We start from the raw sequence: 6,000 nt of genomic DNA on the forward strand, positions 1-6,000 counted from the left end.
GGAGGCACGGGGCCGGCTGTGGCAAGCACGTCTGCTCTCGCTGGGCGGCCGGGCCCTCGCCTGGGGCCCGGAGACTTCACACTGCAGCCCCATCAGGCCCAGCTGGGCCTCCGCCGCCCAAGGGGGGCTGTCGTTTGGTTGTAAATGGCCGTGTCACAAAGCCTCAGAGAAAGTCCCGGTCACACGGCCTTACCACGAAGCCGGGGTGGGGGATGATGAGCTCCGCGTGTGGGAAGGACGTCTCGTGTGGTTTTGCTTTTGGTTTTCACGTTCGGAGGAGCCGGCCCTGGGGCGTCCTCATCTGCGTTCGCAGCTACCCGGGGCTGCCTCGGCCTCGGGGAGGCCGTGCTGAGCGAGGACTCCGGTGTGGGCGTCCGTGGGATGGGCCCTGGGCTCCCGGCGCGGGCCCAGGGGAGGCCACACCGGAGGGGCGGGCGGTTGGGCGGTCGGAGAGCAGCCTCTGTGGCCGACCTTTATGAAACTGTAGATGCGGCTCACACTGCCCACAATGCACCATTTTGAAAGCGGACCCCTCGGCGGCGGCGCTGAGCGGACTCAAGACGCTGTGGGACCATCATGTCTGCCTCGCTCGAGAACATGGTCATCCCCCCAGGAGGAGCCCCGTCCCCACACACAGTCCCCCTTGTCCCTGAGGATGGGCCCGCTCTGGACACTTCACGCACATGGAACCCACACCGTGGGACCGTGGGTGTCTGGCGTCTCTCACGGAGCCTCCTGTGTTCCAGGCCCGTCCACGCTGCAGCCTGAGTCGGAGCCTCGCTCCTGTTCCTGGCTGCGTAATATTCCACCACCTGGCTGGATGCCATTCTGTTTAAGCATCCGTCTGTCTTTCCACGGATACCCGGTTGCTCCTACCTTTCGTCAATGGCCACCATCACGGGTGGGAGTCCCCGGCATGGGTGCTGTGACCAGAAGAGAGAAACAATGCAAAGCCGCCACGCCCTGCATTGCTGGGATGGCCACCGAGGTCTTTCCCAGTCCTGCTGATGAGAGAGTGTGTCCTACTTGTGCACGCCGAGGCCCCGCCCCCCGGATGTGTGCTGCTTCGACAGGGAAGTGAAACCGGCTCCCGGGGGCCCCGTGTGCCCGTGACCTTGTTTGTTGCTCGAGGTGGCATCGCCGACAACCTCTGTGGGGAAGCCGCGCCCCTGCCACCCTCAGTGCAGAAGGGGACACGTGGCAGGAGGTGCTGGGTGTGTCCTTTCCTCTCCGGCATCCTGTGGTACTCGGCAGCAGCCGGCGTGCCCGGGCCTGCCCACAGCACAGGCACCAAGGCCTGCACCTGAGCACTGGCACCCGCTGGGGCCTGGCAACCCGCCCCCCCCGACCCCGCCTGTGGGTCAGCTGTGTTCTGAGATCAGTGTTTGAGGCTCAGCTTCTGGGCCGGCCCCTGGGTCTGGTGTCTGAGGCTCAGGCATCTCAGCTTCCCTGCACCAGCTGCAACACGTGCCTGTCCCAGGCAGCCCCCACATCCGCACGGGGGTCTGCGGACCGTCCTTGCTGGTGGGCTGCCCACCCAGCACCCCCCCCAACCCATGCCCGGGGCTGGGATTCCCATGCAGGAGGGGGAAGAACACTTCCCCCTCCTGCCCCAACCCACGGCAAAGGGCCCGAGGGCACAGGCTTGCAGTTTGGGCTGAGTTATCTCGAACCCCATGGGGAAGGGGCCCCTCCCTGCCCGTGCCCGGGGGGTGAAAGGGTCCCGTGAGTCGGCCCAACAAGGCACGGGTCCCCTCTGTCCGCACACGCCACTGTGTCCGGCGTCGTTCCCGCAGCCCGTGCAGGGCGCAGCTCACGGAATGCGCTGCGCCTCGTTCCCGGCTGCAAACCGTCCTTCCGTCTGCCGCGCACCGCGGGGGACACGCCAGGATCGTCGGTCTCTTGCTTCCGCATTTCCCATACGCACTCGGTCGCCCCCATCCCTGTGGCCTCGCCGCGCCGTGAGCTCAGGGCACCCCACAGCCCACCTGCACCGTGCTGGGCGGGGGCGGGGGGCGGGGGGGGGGTCTTTTACAGGGCAGCGTGGCCAGCGGAAAGCACAAAAATGCAAACAGAAGCGGAGACTCTGAAGAAACTGCAGACAGGCGTCTGCTGCCGGTTCAGCTGGAGAGGGAGGTCACTACGGACCAGCACCAGTGCCGGTTTGGGGGGTGCACGTGCGAGTCGTGAGGCTGCGTGTCGGAAAACACGCCGTGTACCAGCAGGGAGCTGGGGCCCTGCCTGCCCCGGGCCCAGTGGACAGCGCCGGGTTGGGGGGGGGGGCCTGGCGTCAGGCGTGGCAGCCGGCTCGTGGCCCCGTGGAGAGAGGAGTGTGAACAGCACGGTCCAGATTTTCTTTCTAGTGCAAAAGTGTTTTGTGGTGGCGGGTTTTTTCCCCCCCCCCGGGACAGTCAGACGGTTGCTGTCCGCCCACCTCCCAGCGACTTGTCACCGCGGGACGGCTCTCTCTGACTGGAGTCCAGGGTCTGTGGCTTCCTCCCGCTGACCGCGACGGGGCGCGCGCCTCAGACACAAGGCCCTGGCGGGTGCAGGTCGCCGAGTGCACGCGCGCGCGCGCTGCGCTGGCCGCGGGCAGGCACGTGGCGGCTGACTCCGCCCACCCCGGAAATCCAGGTGCCCCAAGATCGTCTACCTGCGGATGGAGGCTCTGCCCTTGCCGGCACCCCCGCCCCCCCGCACCCCCCGCCTGAGTGGTGGCCGGTCCCGGGGTGTCTGGCGCCATCCGCGACAGCCCAAGCAGCGTGGGCGAGGACGTGGGGACATCACAAACCCTTGTGGACGGCAGGTGGGAGCGTAGCACGCTCAGGCCGCCTGGGAAAACCCAGCCGGGAGTTCCTCAAACTGTGACACAGAGAGTTGCCGAATGACCCAGCAATTTCACTTCTGGGAATGGGCCCCAGAGGCGAGACAAAAACGAGAGTGAAACAACCCTCCCCCCCACCCCCCCGTGGGTGTTTACGGCATGCTTCGCCATGGTGGAAAGGTGGAAACACTCCAAATGCCCGTCACCCGTGGGGGCAGGTACACAGAGGGAGGTGCATGCACGCGGTGGAATATTACGCAGCCAGGAACAGGAGCGAGGCTGCGACTCAGGCTGCAGCGTGGACGGGCCTTGAACACAGGAGGCTCCGTGAGAGACGCCAGACACCCACGGTCCCACGGTGTGGACTCCGTGTGCGTGAAATGTTCAGAGCAGGCCCGTCCGCAGGGACAGAGAGAGGATCCACCGTTCTCAGGGGCTGAGGGAGCGGGGCGGGGACTGGCTGATCGTGCGAACGGACATCCTTTTGGGGTGGGAAACATATTTTAAGAGAAGCCCTGACCCATGTTGCTCAATGGGTTGGGCGTCGTCCTGCAAACTAAAAGGTCACCAGTCCGATTCCCAAAAACGGGTGTGTGTGAGCGTTCTGGGTTCCATGCCCGCCCCGTCGGCACGCGCACGATGTCGCTTTCTCACATCGATGTTTCTCATTCTGTTTCCCCTTCCCTCTACCTGTCTCTCTCTCTCTCTAAAAAAAAATCCCAATCGGAACTAGATACAAGTGGCGACTCCCCAGCCTGGCGAAGGTACTAAGTGCCTCTAAAGTCTACAGTATCAGGTGTGAGTCTCAGCAGGACGCACGCGGACGCACAGACGCACGCGGAGGAGGAACCTCGGGCCCGCAGCGCCCCCTGGGCGGGCCCTCAGCTCCCGTTCCATGGGGCCCGCGCAGGGGGCGCCGTCCCAGCAAGCTCGTCCGTCCCTCGCGGAGGTCGTCTCGCCACATCACAATCCCCGTGGCCACAAGGCACGGCCAGAGGAGGGCAGAGAGGCGTGGCCCGTGTGACGGTCCTCCCGTCTCCTCCACGCCCCTCCCCACCAGCCTGACATCCACACAGGGATTCGCAGGGTGCGGGACCGGGCGGCAACCACCCCACCAAAGTGGCCGGCGGACCCCGTCTCTGGGGCGGACGTCACGAACTGGGAGAGACACGCTGGGAGTCGGGAACCCACCCAGATGGACCGTCCCCCGCGCCTGGAGAGCACAGCACGAGGTCAAAGAGAGACAGGCCAGGGGGCGTGGGCAGCGGCCTGGGACCACGCCCCCACGGTGGGGCCGGTCCCGTCGTCATTGGTTGAGAGCTCGCAACGTAGGGGCGGGGCCGGCCGTGGAAGAAGGAGGCGTGTGCGTGGGTGGGTGGGTGGGTGGGTGATGGACGCACAGACAGACAGAGGGAGACGGAGGGAGATGGTGCGCGGGTGGATGGGGCGGTGGTGGACAGATGCATGATGGTAGATGATAGATGCATAGATACATAGATACATAGATATATAGATAGATACATAGATACATAGATATATAGATACATAGATATGTAGGTAGATATATAGATACATAGACACATAGACACATAGACACATAGATACATAGATACATAGATGCATAGATAGATACATAGATATATAGATAGATACATAGATACATAGATATATAGATACATAGATAGATACAAAGATACATAGATATGTAGGTAGTTAGATATATAAATAGATACATAAACACATAGATACATAGAGAGATACATAGATATATAGATACATACATAGGTACATAGATATGTAGATAGATAGTTAGATACAGAAATAGATAGATACATAGACACACAGATACATAGATACACAGATACATAGATAGATAGATATGTAAATAGATACATAGATACATAGACATAGATACACAGATAGATACACAGATACATAAATAGATACATAGATATGGTGGGTGGGTGGATATACACAGGCAGAAGATGGTAGCTGGGTACACACAGATGATGCATACACACGCCGGGTGGATACATGCACACACAGAGACGTGATCCGAGTGTGTGCATCTGTGGGGCACACAGCTATGCTGGGTGCATGGGTGCATGGATGCACGGAGATAGACAGCTGACAGCAGGAGGGAAACAGCTGTGGACGATGCCCAGACCGAGATATGGACAATAGACCGGCGATGGACACGGATCAATACAAGATACGGCCCGTATCTGGGCTGTAATACATGAGCGACCGCCAGCGCCTTGGAGGTGAAGGCACAGTCTGTGCAGTGTAGACAGACACACAGACACACAGACAGAGAGAAAGCCCCGGGTTTTCCCAGGGACAGAGCTTCCCTGCGGGCGGGTCCACCAGCCCCCTCGGCTTTCGGGACAGACCCCGGGACAGTCTCCAGAACCGGCCTCGGAGCCCCTGTGTGAGCCCAGCTGCCCGGCCTTGGAGATCCCACCCCAGGGGCAGCTTCCCCAGAAACACTCACCCTGCTTCCCACTCCGCCCGAGTCTGGGGATCCATCTCCTTTGCTGGCGCCTGGAGGCTGGAACTCCAACTGCGTCCCATGCCCTGGGCAGTCCCCCCCCACCCCGCGTCCCCCACCCTGCTGCGAGTCAAGGCTGCAAGCGAACCCAGCCTCACCTTCTGGTGCACACCACAGACTCTGCAAGAGACACAGCCTCATAATGTCCGTGGAACTATATAGTGGCAGCACAGCCTTCTGTAACTTTTTTTTTTCTTCATTCAAAGAAAAAAAAAAGTGGAATTCGTCCTGTCTAGAAATGTGACTTCAACTTCCCGCCTGCTGTAGGTCAGCTCAGGCCCCGGGTCCTGGCTTTCTCGCGCGTGGGGCGTGTCCACGCCGCGTCCCCTCAGGACGAGTCCCCCCCTCCCCCCGGGGCGGGGCGGCAGGCTGTCACCGCGGCCACACCTCCCCCGGCAGGCTCGAGGTGAGGCGCCCCGTGAGCGTGGCAAGGAGGCAGGGCCCCCCCACACACACACTGGCTTGGCCTCCCCCAGCGCGCGAGCACACACACACACAGAGACACACAGAGACAGTTATACAGGAAACTTAGAGCGTGTTTCCTTCCCGCGCACCCTCGCTCCCCGGGCGGGGCTCCGGGCTCGGAAACGATTTGCATTTGGGCGGGCACCGCGGGCCCCCGTGC

This window comes from Phyllostomus hastatus, unplaced genomic scaffold (assembly GCF_019186645.2).
Source record: "Phyllostomus hastatus isolate PE091 unplaced genomic scaffold, TTU_PhHast_1.1 phas_scaffold_12, whole genome shotgun sequence".
NCBI lineage: Eukaryota > Metazoa > Chordata > Mammalia > Chiroptera > Phyllostomidae > Phyllostomus > Phyllostomus hastatus.